This window comes from Arachis ipaensis, chromosome B10 (assembly GCF_059453495.1).
Source record: "Arachis ipaensis isolate K30076 ecotype BB chromosome B10, ASM5945349v1, whole genome shotgun sequence".
Lineage (NCBI taxonomy): Eukaryota > Viridiplantae > Streptophyta > Magnoliopsida > Fabales > Fabaceae > Arachis > Arachis ipaensis.
The window spans coordinates 72,631,191-72,649,629 of record NC_142435.1 but is presented as its reverse complement, the minus strand read 5'-3'; the positions used below and the strand labels follow the sequence as shown (position 1 = coordinate 72,649,629).

Here is an 18,439-nt window from a genome sequence, read left to right as displayed (position 1 = left end):
TTTTTGGCATGCATATTCTGCTATAAAGTCGGTGAGGCATCAAGGTTTGATTACTGTTCGAATTTCATATTTCAAGTCATATCCAGATAGCTCTATAGCCCATTAAACCATTCTACCCGCAATATCCATTTTTTGAAGGATTTGCTTCATGGGCTGGTTCATTTGAACTCTGATTGTGTGGGCCTGAAAATGATGCCGGAGCCTTCTTAATGCTACGATTAAGGCATATGCAAACTTTTCACGTTTTTGGTACCTTAACTCGGGGCCTTGAAACACCTTGCTAGTGAAGTAGACGAGATGCTGCCCGACCTCATCTTCTCGTATTAATGCTAACGACGTAGCCTTCTCGGCGACAGCTAAATACAATACGAGTTCTTCCCCCGGTTTTGGCCTAGTCAGGATGGGAGGTTGACTCAGAAATCTTTTGAACTCCTAAAAAGCCTCTTCGCATTCAGGGGTCCATTCAAATTGACATCTTTTTCTAAGGAGCGACAAAAGCAGTAAGGATCTTAATGCTGATCCTACCAAGAATCTAGATAAGGCTGCAAGCCGGCCATTCAATTGTTGGACTTCTTTTAGACAAGTCGGAATTTTTATTTCTAGGATTGCTCTGCACTTATCGGGGTTGGCTTCAATTCCCCTTTGTGTTAGCATGAATCCTAGAAATTTTTTAGCTTCCACTACAAAAGTTTACTTGGTGGGATTTAACCTCATCTCGTGCCCTCTTATGGTGCCGAAGACTTGTGAGAGGTTTGTCAGGAGGCCAGCCTCATCCTTGGTCTTTACTAACATGTCATCTAAATATACTTCCATTAAATTTCCAATGTGAGGTGCGAACACCTTATTCATTAGCCTTTGATATGTGGCCCCTGCGTTTTTTAGTCCGAAGGGCATGACCATGTAGCAATAGTTCACTCTGGGGGTGATGAAGGATGTCTTCTCATGGTCCGACTTGTATATCGGGATTTGGTTATATCCCGAGTAGGTGTTCATGAATGAAAAATATTGATATCCCAAGCTGGAATCTACTAGGGCATCAGTATTAGGTAGAGGATATGGGTGTTTTGGACATGCTTTATTGAGGTCGGTATAGTCAACGCACATCCTTCACTTCCCATTTTGCTTTTTAACTAGTACCACATTTGCCAACCAGGCCGGGTACTTGTTCTTCGACCACTTGAGTTCGTTCGGATCCGAGCTTTCGTCTCCTTTATTGGACAGGTCGGGATCTCGGATGGACAGCCAACCTATGTGACATGAGCTTGGGGTTTATCCCAGGCATGTCAGGGGCTTTCCATGCGAAGAAGTCGGAGTTCTCTTGTAGGAGCTTTATAAGTTCCTGCTTCAGATCCTTTGCTAAGTTAGGTCCTATGTTGGTGTTTTTTTTACCTCTTGCCCGATCTATACTTCTTCCATTTTTCCTTCGAGCTGTGGCCATAATTCTTCCCTTACTTGGACTCCTCCGAGTTCAATTGTGTTGACTTCCTTGCCCTTACCCCTTAGGTTTAGGCTTTCATTATAACACTTTCTCGCCAGCTTCTGATCTCCCTTGATAGTAGCGATCCCCTCTGGTGTCAAGAACTTCATGCAAAGATGAGAGGTAGAAACAACTGCTCCTAGCCAATTTAGGGTTGTCCTCCTATCAGGGCATTGTAAGCGGAGGTTACATCGACAACAATAAAGTCGATGCTTAAACTCTTAGAGTTCAACTCCCTTCCAAAAGTTGTGTGTAGGGAGATGAAGCCTAGTGGCGTGATAGGAGTGTCTCCTAACTCGAAAAGTGTATCTAGGTAGTCTTTTAGCTCCTTTTCCTCCAGCCCCCAACTTATCAAATGCTGGTTTGAACAATATATCGGCCGAGCTCCCTTGATCTACCAGGGTTCTGTGTAGGTGAGCGTTGGCGAGGATCACGGTGATTACCACCGGGTCATCATCCCCGGGTACGATACCTTGTCCATCTTCTTTAGTAAAAGAGATGGTAGAAAGGTTGGGTCCATCGTTCCCGACTTGGTAGACTTCTTTTAGGTATCTTTTTTGAGATGACTTAGTAAGTCTTCCTCTAGCGAACCCTCCTGAAATCATATGAATTTGTTGCTCTAGAGTTTGTAGGGGTGGACCTCTCTGCTCGTGGTCTTCGTCATCTCTCTTCCTTTTTCCCAGACTACTTGACCTTTCCACGATATATCTGTCCAGCCGACCTTCTCTGGCCAACTTTTCTATCACATTTTTTAGGTCATAGCAATTATTTGTTGAGTGCTCATAAAGCTTATGGTACTCGCAATACTCATTACGACTTCACCCCTTTTTATTTTTTATTAGACGTGGGGGAGGTAGCTTCTCGGTATGAGAAATTTCCCTGTACACATCTACGAGGAAAACTCTTAACAGGCTGTAGTTATGATATCTTCTGGGTTTTTCAGGTCCGACTTCTTCCTTCCTCTTGGGCTCGCTCCCCTTTTCCTTTGTCTGGTGAAGATTCCCAAGTCGTCAGTTCAGTTTTTGTAGCCTGGCATTTTTTTCCATGGTTATGTACTTTTCAGCTCGTTCTTGTACAACATTCAAAGAAGTCGGATGCCTTTTTGATAAAGACTGAGAGAAGGGTTCTTCTTAGGGTCTATTAACAAGCCCCATTATTACTGCCTCAATGGACTGGTCTTGAATTTCCAAACATGCTTTGTTTAATCTTTCTATGTACTCCCTCAGGGGTTCTCCGACCTCCTGTTTCACTCCAAGTAGACTAGGTGCGTGCTTGACCTTGTATTTTTGGATTGAAAATCTGGTAAGGAATTTTTGTGAGAGATCGTCGAAGCTGGATACCGACCTAGGGGGCAAGCTATCGAACCACTTCATGGCTGCTTTGGTCAATGTGGTCGGAAAGGCCTTCCAACGCGTAGTGTCGGAAGCATTTGCTAAGTACATCCGACTCTTAAAGTTGCTGAGGTAGTGCTTCAGATCAATTGTTCCCTCATACAGGTTCTTGTCAGGGCTTTTAAAGTTTCTAGGAAACCTAGCCCGCATGATATCCTCGGTGAATGGATCTTCTCCCCCCAGTGGACTATCTTTCTGGGCCGAGCGAGAATCCTTATTCCGTATGTTAGATTCTAGCTTTGAGAGCATATCCTCCAGCTCTCTTCGCCTTTTTATCTCTCTTTTCAGGCTTCTCTCCGCTTCAAGCTGTCACTCCAATTCCTACTCTAGCTGCTCAAGTCGGCCCTGATGTCTCTGTAGCCATCCCATTAGGTCGGTGTCATGAGGTTGTTCCTCCCTTTCGGGTTGGTGAACCTCAGAGGGGATTGTCCTTTGTCCTTGAGTTCCTAAGGGGCCTTCACCATGTGGTCCATCCGTTCTTGGGTGAGGTACTATTATTGCCTAGTCATTATTGACCATATCTCGGTATTTTTGATCTGACTCGGATGCGGTGCACCCTTCTTTGTACTGGTCGTCTGCCATTGTGCGTTGATCTCCAGGTCTCCGGCAACAGCGCTAATGTTTCGGGGTTTACCTAAAACTAGATGTTGATTGGGCTCGCTTATGAGGCCCAAACGTCCAATGGAGTGGTCTCCGACTTGTCTTGTATCAGAGAGCCGCCGTCCGAGTTGTGTATTTGAAAAAGTGGGGGTGGTACCTGCAAGACACTCCGATGCCTAAGTTATCAAGGGGTTAAGCAGGTTTAAGTATATTGGAACTTAGGTTTACCTGAGTGTGTTAGTGTATTTATAGAGGATGAACCAATAACCACTGTTGAAGTAGTGATGAGTGGATAATTTATACGCTTTTTGGCATTATTTTTACATAGTTTTCAGTATGATTTAGTTAGTTTTTAATATATTTTTATTAGTTTTTAAATAAAAATCACATTTCTAGACTTTACTATGAGTTTGTGTGTTTTTCTATGATTTTAGGTATTTTCTGGCTGAAATTGAGGGACTTGAGCAAAAATCAGATTCAGAGGTTGAAGAAGGATTGCAGATGCTACTGGATTCTGACCTCCCTGCACTCAAAGTGAATTTTCTGGAGCTACAGAACTCTAAATTGTGCGCTCTCAATTGCGTTGGAAAGTAGACATCCAGGGCTTTCCAGAAATATATAATAGTCCATATTTGCCTAAGTTTAGATGACGCAAACTGGCGTTCAACACCAGTTCTATGCTGCATTCTGGAGTTAAACGCCAGAAACAGGTTGCAAAGTGGAGTTAAACGTCAGAAACAGGTTACAAAGTGGCGTTCAACTCCAAGAAAAGCCTCTACATGTGTAAAGCTCAATGCTCAGCCCAAGCACACACCAAGTGGGCCCCAGAAGTGGATTTCTGCATCATTTACTCATTTTCTGTAAACCCTAGTAACTAGTCTGATATAAATAGGACCTTTTACTATTGTATTAGACATCTTTGATCAGTTTTATGCTATCTTAGACCTTTATGAGGGGTGGCCACTCGGCCATGCCTGGATCTTGTTCTTATGTATTTTCAACGGTAGAGTTTCTACACACCATAGATTAAGGTGTGGAGCTCTGCTGTTCCTCATGAATTAATACAAAGTACTATTGTTTTTCTATTCAATTCAAGCTTATTCCGATTCTAAGATATTCATTCGCACTTCAATATGAATGTGATGATCGTGACAGTCATCATCATTCCCAACCTATGAACGCGTGCCTGACAACCACTTCTGTTCTACCTTAGATTGAATGAATATCTCTGGGATTCCTTAATCAGAGTCTTCGTGGTATAAGTTAGAATCCATGGACAGCCATTCTTGAGATCCAGAAAGTCTAAACCTTGTCTGTGGTATTCCGAGTAGGATCCAGGAATGGATGGCTGTGACGAGCTTCAAACTCGCGAGTGCTGGGCGTAGTGACAGACGCAAAAGGATCAATGGATCCTATTCCAGTATGATCGAGAACCGGTAGATGATTAGCCATGCAGTGACAGCGCATTGGACCATTTTCACTGAGAGGACAGGATGTAGCCATTGACAACGGTAATGCCTAACATACAGCTTGCCATAGAAAGGAGTATGACTGATTGGATGAAGACAATAGGAAAGCAGAGGTTCAGGAGGAACGAACACATCTCTATACGCTTATCTAAAATTCTCACCAATGAATTACATAAGTATCACTATCTTTATTTTATATTTTATTTATCTTTTAATTATTAAATCTCTATAATCAATTGAATCCGCCTGACTGATATTTACAAGGTGACCATAGCTTGCTTCAAACCGACAATCTCCATGGATCGACCCTTACTCACGTAAGGTTTATTACTTGGACGACCCAGTGCACTTGCTGGTTAGTTGTGCAAAGTTGTGACAAAGAACTAAGATTATGAACGTGCGTATTGAGTTTTTACCGCCGTTACCAAGGAATGGAACCGTCACGATTTCTGCGCACCAAGTTTTTAGCGCCGTTGCCGGGGATTGTTCGAGTTTGGACAACTGACGGTTCATCTTGTTGCTCAGATTAGGTAATTTTATTTTAATTTTAAGCTTTTTGTTTTTATTCTTTTTATTTTCGAAAATTATTCAAAAAAACAAATTCTTATAAAATCATAAAAAAACCAAAAAAATTTTATGTTTCTTGTCTTAGTCTAGTGTCAATTTTTAAGTTTTGTGTCAATTGCATTCTTTATTTTTCTTTCGAAAATCCATGCATTGCATTCTTCATGATCTGCAAGTTGTTCTTGGTAAGTCTTCTTGTTTGATATTTAAAATTTCTTGTTTTGTGTCTTTTCTTATTTTTCATATGCATTTTCAATTTGTTAGTGTCTATACATGAAAAATTATTAAGTTTGGTGTCTTGCATGTTTTTCTTTTCTTAAAAATTTTCAAAAATAAGTTCTTGGTGTTCATCTTGACATTCAAAGTGTTCTTGGTGTTCATCTTGACATTCAAAGTGTTCTTGCATGCATTGTGTGTTTTGATTCATAATTTTTATGTTTTGAGTTTTTTTTATTGTTTTTCTCTCTCTTTATTAAACATTCAAAAATCAAAAAAATATCTTTCCCTTTTTCTCTCATAAATTTTCAAAAATTTGAGTTGACTTTTTCAAAACTTTTTAAAATTTAGTTGTTTCTTATGAGTCAAGTCAAATTTTCAATTTAAAAATTCTATCTTTTACAAATCTTTTTCAAAAATCAAATCTTTTTCATTTTTTCTTAATGTTTTCGAAAATTTCAAAATTTATTTTCAAAATTTTTTTCTTATTTCTATTTCATATTTTCGAAATTAATGCTAACAATTAATGTGATTGATTCAAAATTTTTAAGTTTGTTACTTGCCTATTAAGAAAGGTTCAATCTTTAAATTTTAAAATCATATATTTTTGTTTCTTGTTAGTCAAGTAATCAACTTTAATTTTCAAAATCAAATCTTTTTAAATTTTTTTCAAATATTTTTCAAAATAGATTTCAATCACATCTTTTTCAAAATCAATTTCAAAATCTTTTCTAACTTCTTATCTTTTCATATTTGATTTTTAAATCTTTTTCAATTAACTACTTGACTTTTTGTTTGATTTTAAAAGTTTACTATTTCAATCATATCATTTTCCAAACTACCTAACTAACCCTCTCTTTCTAATTTTCGAAAATCACCTTCATATTTTTCAAAATTCCTTTTTAAATTAATTAATTGTCTTAAATTTAATTTAATTTGATTTAATTGTTCCTTTCTTAATTTTCGAATTTTTAATTTTAATTCTAATTTAAAAACAAAAATACTTTTATTTTATTTTATCTAATTTTTGAAAATTCTTCTCCCTCACCTCCTTTTATTTATTTATTTATTTACTAACACTCCTCTTCATCTAAGAATTCGAACCTACTCCTCACCCTTGTGTTTGGATTCTCCTTCTTTTATTCTTCTCTTCTACTCACATAAAGGAATCTCTATACTTTGACATAGAGGTTTCCATATTTTATTTTCTGTTCTCTTCTTTTTCATGAGCAGGAACAAGGATAAGAACATTCTTGTTGAAGCTGATCCTGAACCTGAAAGGACTCTGAAGAGGAAGCTATGGGAAGCTAAAGCATAAATCTCTAGAGAAAATCTGACAGAAATTTTCTAAAAAGAAGGAGACATGGCCGAAAATAATAACAATGCAAGGAAGATGCTTGGTGACTTCACTGCACCAAATTCCAATTTACATGGAAGAAGCATCTCAATCCGTGCCATTGGAGCAAACAACTTTGAGTTGAAACCTCAATTAGTTTCTCTGATGCAACAGAACTGCAAGTTTTATGGACTTCCATCAAAAGATCCTTTTCAGTTCTTAACTGAATTCTTGCATATCTGTGATACTGTTAAGACCAATGGGGTTGATCCCGAGGTCTACAGGCTTATGCTTTTCCCATTTTCTGTAAGAGACAGAGCTAGAATATGGTTGGACTCTCAACCTAAAGATAGCCTGAACTCTTGGGATAAGTTGGTCACGGCTTTCTTAGTCAAGTTCTTTCCTCCTCAAAAGCTTAGTAAGCTTAGAGTGGATGTTCAAACCTTCAGACAGAAAGAAGGTGAATCCCTCTATGAAGCTTGGGAGAGATACAAGGAACTGACCAAAAAGTGTCCTTCTGACATGCTTTCAGAATGGACCATCCTGGATATATTCTATGATGGTCTGTCTGAATTATCTAAAATGTCATTGGACCATTCTGCAGGTGGTGACAATACTTTTTATTTTCTGAATGAATGCTTGAATAGTGCATATGTCTTTTGAATTTGATGTTTATGAATGTTAAATATGTTGGCTCTTGAAGAATAAGGAAAAAGGATAAATGTTATTTGATAATCTGAAAAATCATAAAAATGATTCTTGAAGCAAGAAAAAGCAGTGAATACAAAAGCTTGCAGAAAAAAATAGCGCAAAAAAAGAAAAAAAAAAGAAAAAGGCAAGAGCAAAAAGGCAATAGCCCTTAAAACCAAAAGGCAAGGGTAATAAAAAGGATCCAATTGTTCTTATGCACCCGAGGGATCTTCTCCTCATTATCATTTATCTTCAAATCAAATATTTGTATAAGTTGTTTATTATGTGAAAAAAGTTATACTTTTTATGCTAATTATAGTATTCTACAATTGGGTTGATGAATTTGGTTGAACCTGAAGTATAGGCATGAAGCTGTAAGCTTTTTTTTTTCCTTTTGCATCTATTGAATAATATCTTTATCATGTTCTTTAAGACCATATGTAACTTGTTATGATGTAATTTTGCTTCTGAAATCTGAATTGAAGGTTTTGGTTATCATAACTTTATAATTAATTGAATTTGATCATTTTATGTTATCTTTCATAATTTTCTAGCTTCCATTCATGTCATGGCTTGTTGAAATTCATCTTTAATATTAAAATGTACCAATTGATCCTCTTTTCTTATTTGTGGTTGTAGAAATGGATGCATAGAGTTTGATGGTATCTAATTCTCTATAAATTCCAAGTATCAGAAGAGGATGAGACTATCGTTGGTCAGTTGGACTAAATAACCAAAGTAAACTGCTCGAAAAATAGGAGGTTGTTGTTGTTCTACCAGAAAACCTCATATTCACGGAACACTGGTGTATTACCATATTAGTAAATTTCTATGCTCTCTTAATCTGTAGTTTTGTGTATTTAGTTCTATTTCTTGTAGAATTGATTTATTTGGAATGGATTTTGAGGTAAAGTGATCTATGTTTGGCAATTTATTTAAAAGCGATTTTGACAAAAAGTAAAATTTAAGTGAGAAATTATTGAATATCAACTTGAAGTCTTGAAGATTCATTCAGTTTGGGGTTTATCCTCTTTGATGAAATGGACTAAAAGTTAGAAACCCTTTAATTAAGTCGAACATAATCGAAGTCATTTTAATGGTTCAAGTTCAATCAAGTAAACATGTTACTTCTATAATCCTAAATTTTATTGGTCATCAAAGAAAAGTGTAAACTATTTCATAATCAACACTATGCTTAATCCTTCGAAATGGTTTATGTAAGGGAGCAACTTCATTAGCATATTGCTGATATAGATTTGACAAACAAAATTCACCGGCAAGTGCGCCATGTTGTAATCAAGTAATAACTCACTGTGAGTGAGATCAATTCCATGAGGATTGATAGATCAAGCATCTTTAATCAATCGGCTACTCTAGTTAAATAATCAATTTGATGAAGTTTGATCAAATTTTAGATAATTTGGCAATGAAGTAAATGACTGAAATTAAAGAGCGGGAAAGTAAATGATTGAGAATTTAAAATGTAATAAGGTAAATACAAAAGAGTAAATGGCAAGAGAAATAAATTGCTGGAATGTAAGAGCAGAATCTTAAATTGTAAGAAATTTAGAACTGGAAAGTAACAACTAAGGAATTACCAACATTCAATTTAACAAGTAAATGAAACTGGAATTAAAGAAACTAAAAATAATTGAATCAATGACTTGTAACAGAAGGAAAGCTAAAACAAGAAAGGAGGTGTTATGAATATAAATCATTAAGAATTGGAGATGTCAAATCTTTCTGAATCAATAAACTACTCTTTCCTCTCATTCATGCAATGTTAGATCTCTGGCAGATCATAAGTAACTGAATTCCAATTCTTTGGCAATTCGGTTTCTCTAAACATGAACAAATGCCAATTCCTTGATCCAATGCTCATGAAAAGAGGTGAAATATAAATTTTAATCCCAAGCCACACAACTCTTAAGATCCTAATTCAGATTGATTACATGTCACATATTAGGTTCTGAATCAAAATAAAAAATATTGTGAGAGAAGAGTTTCAAACTGAATCACTATGATCCCTTTTCCAGTGCTCACATAGAATTCTAATAGATTCAATTCCTCTTCCAATAGAATTGGATTTGTGAAGATCAGAAACTCTCTCTTAGATAAATAAAAATAGAATCAAGAAGAGAAGAAGATGAACATCAATCCATTTCAATTCAACAGAGCTCCTCTACCTAATGTGGTAAAAGGTTTAGTGACTCATGCGAAAAGTACAGAATTCTCAAAATGAAGATTAAAACTAAAAGCCAAAAGAAGACGTCCCTCAAAAGTTCCAATTCCCCCTATTTATACTACTTCTGCTCCCCCCTCTATTCAAATCATTACATCAATTTTCATTTCCTTTTCCTTGAAGTTTGCTTCCGAGTTGGATCTTATTGGGCTTTCGGGTTTAACTTGGCTTAAATCTGAAGCACTTTTTTTAACTAGGTGTTATTTGAAGCTGGCGCCCTTTAATTATAGTGTTACCAATGCCAAGAGTCCAAGTGAGGATTTGCTTCGCAGATGTTGCTTGAAATGGGCGCCTTCTATGATGGGCGTTACTAACGCTTGTCACGTGTACGCTCAGCACATGCATACGCGCAAAATTCCTTGTCACGCGTATGCGTGGAAGATACGTACGCACGAACGCTGATTCACGCGTACGTGTAGACAATCCGTACGTGCGAATGCCAAAATTTGCACTCCCAACTATCACAGGCATTACTTTGAGGGGGCGTCTTCTTCACTTGGCGATGGTAACACCAACTATGCACTCCCAAGATCAACTTGTGGTGAAATGGCGTTATCATACTCGACCGCTTTATCAATGGGCATCAACAATGCCTTAGTTTAGCTTCACTTCTTCCTTTAGTAATCCCTTTGATCCTAGCACTTCTTATGGTGGCGTTAACAATACCTAGGCATGCATTGCTTCTTTGGTGCTTCATTGCTTCATTACCAGTGCCCTTTTGAAGTGGCGCCTTCTATGCTTGGCGTTACCAATGCCATGTTGATAAACCTCATGGGTGACTTGGGGCGTTGTTTCAACTAGGTGCCCTTGTTCTTTGGTGTTGACAACACCAAACTTTCATGCTCTAGGGATAGCTCTTGTTCCTTTGGCATTGCTTCAAGATCGTGCTTCTTTTCTCGGTGTTAACAATGCCCAAGTGTAGCTCCCAAGGGGTCTCTTATTCCATTACCAGTGCCATCCAAAGGGCGCGCTTCCTTTCTAGATGTTACCAACGCCACCCCTTTCATCACCAGCGCCCTCCAAAGGGGCGCTTCCTTTCTTGGCATTACCAACGCCAGCTCTTTCATCACCAGCGCCTCCAAGGGGCATTCCTTCTTGGGCATTATCAATTCCCAACTTCATGCATTGCTTCTTCATTTGTTCCATGTCCACGCATGCATACTCACCACCACTTCTTTCCTTGATTTTCTATCAATTGTTAAATAGGATGCATTAAAGTTTGAATCATTCCATGAATCAAGACCAGATATACTAATATACTAAGTGCAGCAATAATTCTCATGATTACAAATTCACTTAATATCCCCTATTGCATCAAACTTGACTTGTATATTCATGAAACAATTATAAATTCAATTCATGTTTAATGATCTACTAAATGCAAATATAATCCATGAAGTCACTTGTTTGTTTGCTGTAATGCATAAAAATAAACTATAAACTAACTAAACTAGCTAGCTAAACTAACTAAGATGCACATGCATCACAACACCAAACTTAAAATGTTGCTTATCCTCAAGCAAAAGAAGAATTTGAGAGTAGGGAAACCAGAATAATTGAAATGATTGATCAAGAGTTGAGTCATTATTTGAAGGTGCATATTCATCCTAATCAATAGGACTTTGATAATGAGTGTTTCATCATTGATCTAGAGTTTCTCAAAATGGAATTCCTTCGTTGGTAGTATAGTCCAAATCAACAATAAAATCTCACAATCAAAATTCAATCCAAAAGATGTCACAATTCAATACAAAATTTACCGAGGGTATTTAGACTCCCGGGTTATTCTCAATGAAGGAAGCAAAGGGAGAATATAGAAATAAAAGAACAAGACAAAATTGCAATTAATAAACTAATGAAAGAACAAAAGAACTATGTATGCAATATGGACAAGTAACTTGAACCAAAAGGAAATGAAAGTAAAAGTTCTATCATTAAAGAGGAAATTGAGAGTACTAACAATTAAAGGAGCAAAATCAAAGATCAAAACTTCTATAAAAAGCTACAATGGAGATGGAAATTAAACCCTAAGAGAGCATTTTCTACTTAATCTAACCTAATGAAAAGCTTATTTTGATATGTGTTGAATCCCCCTTATATAGCACTCCAAATTCAGCCTCAAGCCTCCAAAATGTGGGCCAAAAGCCCTCAGAAAATGCACAGCACGTGTTTCATTAAAAACATCACGTGCAGGGACCTGTGCAGACACACAGATGTGTGCGTCTGCACACTTGGCTGAATGGACTCCTATCCGTGAGCACGGGTACTTGTGTGCACGCACACATGCAAATTTCCTCTTCTGCGCATGCACACTGCTTATGCGCACGCACACTTGGCTGAATCGGTCTTGTGCGTGCGCACGCTTGCTTGTGCGCACGCACACCTTGCTGTGTGTGCTTTTCCTTATTTTCTTCATGTTTTCTCCCTTGTACATGCTTTCTTCCACTTTTGGCTATCCATTGTTACCTCTAAGGCCTGAAAGCACTCATCAAACATGTCATGGCATCAAATGGAATAAAAGTGGAATTAAATAGCTCATTTCAAGCACAAAATTGCATGTTTTCACATTTAGGATCAAATTGGGGATCAAACACAAAAGTATGCTATTTTGGTGCTTAAGTGTGAGTTCATGTGCTAGAATCCATCCAATTTGAGTCAAAATACACCAACAAATATGGACTCATCAATTCTCCCACACTTAAACAGTAGCATGTCCTCATGCTAAACCAACAAGGAAAACAATAAAGAGGGGTTCAACCTATTAAATGCAACTACCTATATGCATGCGAGTATGTATATACTATCTATACTTATATATCTATCTATAGTATCTATATAAAATTGGTGAAAACAAACAATCAAATTTCCAAGCAAGTATATGGACAAATAGGGCTAAGCAAGGAAATAATCCAGTGCATCCAAAATCTAGAGAATTAGTTCACTCATCAAAATGAAGCAACTTGCAAGAATACATGATAAGAAGCATGGAAACATAGAGTTGAATAATTGAACCCTCACTAGGTGTGTATACACTCTAATCACTCGGTGTCTAATGGTTTAATCACTCAAGTCTCTTCTAATCATGCTTTGAAGGATTTGCTTTTCATCTAACAATCAACAAGCATGTGATGCATGAATGCAATTATCATGAGGACTTATTAGGGTTGTAATTGGGTTAGGGTTAAGGTGGGATAGATATGGCTAAGTGGACTAAAGAATTGGATCCTTGATTAGCTCAAGTATCTCACTCAACCTATATCAACCAAATCACAAAAATGCATTCTAACCAGCCATTACTTTTTTTCACACACATTCATGCCTTAGTTTCTATTCAAAACACATATGCATTCCTTATTCCCCTTTTTTTTTCTTTGGGACAATGACGATGCCCAAATGTACGGGTTTGGATTTTTGCACTAAAAGTTGAATTTTGTCCGTTGCAAGTATAGTCCAAACCCAACAATTGAACATCGATCAAATAATAAAGTCAATACAAAACATAAACTGAGAGTAATTAAACCTCGGGTCGTTCTCCCTAGGAATGCAAATGAAATATTACTTCCTTCAATTGTGAAGAGGGCAAAGGGGGTTTTATAATCAAAGAACAAAAGATTAAAGAAACTAAACAATAAAAGAAATAAACAATATTAAAAATTGGAAATTGATGCAAGCAAGGATAAATAAGATCAAAACTGGTGAAAATGCAAATAAAGAGCCTTGACTTGCGAGTGAGGATCCAAGGAATCCTATCATTGCCATAACCACAACTATGGTAATTATCATGAGTCAATTTCGCCTAGTCAACCCCAACCATCGAGGAGTAAGTCAAGCAAGCATAATTGACCTTAATCCATAAGTCCTAACTGATGCCAGGGCATCTTAGGCTAGTTTCACTAGCCTTTTTCTTTGTTTTTGATAGGTTTTATGCACTTTCTTTAGCTATAAGTAAGCAAATTGGGTTGAAATTTGTGTTTGCCTATATTCATTCAACCATGAGAAATTTGATTCAATTTCATGATGATTTATGCTATGATTGCCTGTATACTAAGAATGATAAGAATTCTCATGACTTTAGCAAGGCTTTGATGCATTCATTGGTTAATGATATGTGAAGGAAAGCATGGAGGAAGGTCGAAGAAGGAGCATAGAAAGGATGAAGAGGAAGCAACGTTGGTGGCCAAGTTGGACCACCAACGTTGCCTCAAACGTTGAAAGAGAAACAGAGCACTTCTCTGTAAATACTGCTGATGCTCAAGTTTGAGGTAGCGTTGGACATCCAACGTTACCCCTAACGTGGTGATAAAAAAATTCAATTCTGGAGCTAAGGAAATTTTGGGTGACGTGTACGCGTGAAAAAAGCAAAATTTGATATCCGCGCGCAAGCGTGCGTCACGCGCACGTGTGGAATAGCAAAAATTGACCATCCACGCGTACGCGTGGGTCACGCGTACGCGTCAAAATCAAACGTTGGAGGTCCAACGTTAACTCAAACGCTAGCCTCCAACGTCCGCGATGCTCAGCTCAGAATTTTGATTTGAAATTTTTGAAATCGACGCGTACGCGTCAGTGATGCGTACGCATGGACTGAAAATAAGGCAATACATGCGTAAGCATGGTATACACGTACGCGTGACTAAGAAAAATCTCAGATTTCACGCGAAGGCGTGAAGCACGCATACGGGTGGATAGAAAAAAGACAGTTTACGCGTTAGCGTGGAGTACGCGCACGAATGATAATGCCAACATTGGAGGGTACGTTGGGGTCCAACGCTGAGGCCAACGTCCCCTGAAGCTGAAAAATGAAAAATTTGCATCCCCGCACATGCGTGAAGCACGCGTACACATGGATGAGAATTTTTCGACCCTTTTTGGGTGAGCGCGTGAAGCACGCATACGCGTGGGTAAGCTGAACGTTGGCCCTGTAACGTTGAGTCAAACGCCATTGGCAGCAAACTTTATGGATTCGCTGGTTTGTTTAGAATGGTGTTTGAGTCAATGTTGGCACTCAAACGTTGACTCAAACGTGAAGCATCAGGAGTCAAATTTTACACGAATCTCTTCTCAACACCAAGGGAAACCAATTGGAGCCATCTTCAATCCAATTCCATCAAGGCCAAAAGTCCAATTCAAAGCTTGAAGATCAATGGAAGAAAGTGTATAAATAGCTTAGAATTTAAGTTAGAGAGGACTTTTCACCAATTTTTTTATTTTTGTTTAGTTTTCATTTACTGCACTTGAATTTCAGAATGTATTGGAGAATTCCAATTTCCATTTTTAGAGCTATGAACAACTAAATCCCTTTCATTGGGTTAGGGAGCTCTGTGTAATTCAATGGATCAATATTAGTTTTCATTCATCTTCTTCTTTCTTTTCTCTTGATTTTGCTAGAAAGCTTTCGTTCTTCATCCAATTGGATAGTTATCTTGGGAAAGAAGCTATTCATAATTGGATCTCCTCAGAACCTTGGAAGAGGAATGAGGAGATCATACTAGAAATGCTTTCTCACATTGGATTAGATTGGGGTTTGGATGGATATAGTGACATGTAATACTACCAACACTTTGATCTATGAATTTGTGTGGTATAATCAGTGACCAAACTTCACCTCTTCCCATGAGCACTTAAATCAAGGAATTGGGCAATTGCACATGCTTAGAGAGATTAGATTGCTAAGGAATTAGGATCTAATCACCTAAGATTTCCAAGGAGATCAATGAATGCATTGATTGTGTTAGAGATGAAAATGAATTTGATCCGAAGAATTGTACATCTCCTGAACCCAATGATCCCCCCTTCTCTGATCTACCCATTTTTGTTTAGTTTTCATTTACTGCACTTGTCGGAAGGAAATTTGTTGAGAGATAGTTTCCGCGTATCAAGTTTATGGCGCCGCTGCCGAGGATTGGTTTTGTATTAACAATTACTAAATTGAAGGATACCTAGATTGAGCACTTTTATTTTTGTTTGATTTATTGAATTTTTAATTTCAGCTGTTCCTTTTCAATTGCTGTAATTTTTGGTTATTTCTTTTTAATTTCTTTTACTTCTTTACTTTCCTGCAACTAACATACTAACTATTTGATAAATTGCCCTAACCAAGCTAACTATACTCTGTTTTAGTTGACTTTGTACTGGCTATTTCTTGTACTTGTTCATTATATGACAGGTAGGAGGAGGGAAATTTTAACCTCATTTGATAGTGAACCAGAAAGAACTTTCCTGAGACTAAGAAGGGAAGCAAGAGGAAAGAGGGTTATTGGTACTGAAGAAGAGGAGGAATACTTTGATATAACAATGGAGGATGATATGGAAATTCACCATGAAGAAGAGGTGAATAACCATGCCAGAAGGGGTGGAGCTAACCCTGCTGGACAAGAGAAGAAAGTCCTGGGATCATACATCAATCCAAATCCAGGAAATTATGGTAGCAGCATTCAGAGGCCAACCATCCATGCTAACAATTTCGAATTAAAGCCTCAGCTCATAACTCTTGTCTAGAACAACTGTTCTTTTGGAGGAAGTGCACAAGAAGATCCTAATGAACATCTCACTAAATTCCAAAGGATATGTGACATGGTTAAGTCTAATGGTGTTCATCCTGACACCTATAGATTATTACTGTTTCCATTTTCTTTGAGGGACAAAGCATCAAAATGGCTAGAGTTATTCCCAAAGGAAAGCTTGACAACCTGGGAAGATGTAATGAGCAGATTCTTGACAAGGTTCTACCCTCCACAAAGAGTCAACAAGCTAAGAACTAAAGTGCAGACATTCAGACAACAAGATGGTGAAGTCCTTTATGAAGCTTGAGAGAGATTCAAAGACTTGACGAAGAAATGCCCCCCTGACATGTTCAATGAGTGGGTGTAAATCCACATCTTCTATGAAGGGTTGAATTGTGAATCAAGGAAAGCTGTAGATCATTCATCAGGAGGTTTCCTAAACAAGAAGAAAACTATTGAAGAGGCTATTGATGTCATAGAGACAGTAGCTGACAATGAGTATTTTTATGCATCAGATAGGAGCAACAACAGGGGAGTCTTGGAATTGAACCATATGGATGCACTCCTGGCCCAGAACAAGATGATCACCAAGCAACTTGCTGAATTGACCAAGCAAATGGAGAAGAATCGGGCTGTAGCTATCCACATTCAACCATCACCTCAAGAAGAATTGGAGACAGAAGAAGGAGCCAACTGGGAGGAAGCTAATTACTTTGGAAACTCAACTAGGCAAGCTAATTATCCTTACTCTAAAACCTACAATTCTGGTTGGAGAAACCACTCAAATATTGGGTGGGAAAACGAATAAAACCAAGGCCAAGATCACAGACCTCATAATCCAGCCCAATACAACCACTCCACTCACCAAAACTCAAACCAAAAACCATACCATACCACACAAAATACCTACTCACAGCCACCACACCAAAACCACAACAACCACTCTCAACACCCCGATTCCAACCAATCAGCACCACATGATGAGGACAGAATGGCCAGGATGGAAGCTATGATTGCAAACCTTAACAAAGAGTGTGAAGAAATGAAAAAATTCTGGGAAGAGGAGAGAGGTATTATGAAAAGTCGAGGAGAGCTTCTTAAGAATCTCGAACTTCAAGTAGGACATCTTTCACAAAAATTTCCAAGGCCCACTAATAGTTTTCCAAGTGATACAGAGAAAAATCCAAGAGGGGAAATGAGGAAGATAAGATGGGAAGAATGCAAGTCAATCAATCTAAGCAGTGAAGAAGGTCTGAAGGAAGAATGCTCCATACACTCAGAGTATGATGAAGGGAAGCCAAGGAAGGATGTAAGGGAGATAGAAGAAATGGCTAACCCTAAACAGGGGAAGGAACAAAAAGAGAAAGAATACCTCAAGCCCTTTGTGCCACAAGCACCATTCCTACAAAGACTCAAGGGAAGTGAGAAAGACAGGTCATATTCAAGATTCCTAGACATTTTTGCAACTCTCAGTGTGAACATTCCATTCACAAAAGTTCTTCAACAGATTCCAACATACATCAGGTACATGAAAGAACTGTTGACCAAGAAAGGAACCTTAAAAGGGGGACAAACAGTGAAAATGAACAAGAAATACAGTGCCCTCATCAAGAAAGACAAACTCATAAAGAAAAAAGATCCAGGGAGTTTTCATATTCCATGTGCCATAGGAGAGACAAAAATTGACAGAGGATTCTGCGACTTAGGAGCTAGCATAAATGTGATGCCTCTATCTCTTATGAAGAAGTTTCAAATCAATGGGCTGAGATCCACAGATGTAATCGTCCAATTGGCAGATAAAACTCAGAAGAAGGCTAAAGGACTAATTGAAAATGTATTGGTGAAAGTAGGAAACTACTTCCTCTCCACTGACTTTGTTGTTCTGGACATGGAGGAAAGCTACCTCCATCCCATTATTCTGAGGAGACCATTTCTAGCTATTGGAAAATCC

At 37.9% G+C, this 18,439-nt stretch overlaps 2 non-coding genes across 2 annotated transcripts; both read right to left on the bottom strand.

Annotated features, from left to right (window-relative positions):
- Positions 1-7,473: 7,473 nt before the first annotated feature.
- On the bottom strand, positions 7,474-7,581 carry LOC148580403 (small nucleolar RNA R71). Its single transcript, XR_015899375.1, has one exon. It is a non-coding gene; the product is annotated as a small nucleolar RNA R71 (small nucleolar RNA).
- A 9,151-nt stretch (positions 7,582-16,732) lies between these two features.
- On the bottom strand, positions 16,733-16,836 carry LOC148580402 (small nucleolar RNA R71). Its single transcript, XR_015895503.1, has one exon. It is a non-coding gene; the product is annotated as a small nucleolar RNA R71 (small nucleolar RNA).
- Between the last annotated feature and the right edge of the window lie 1,603 nt (positions 16,837-18,439).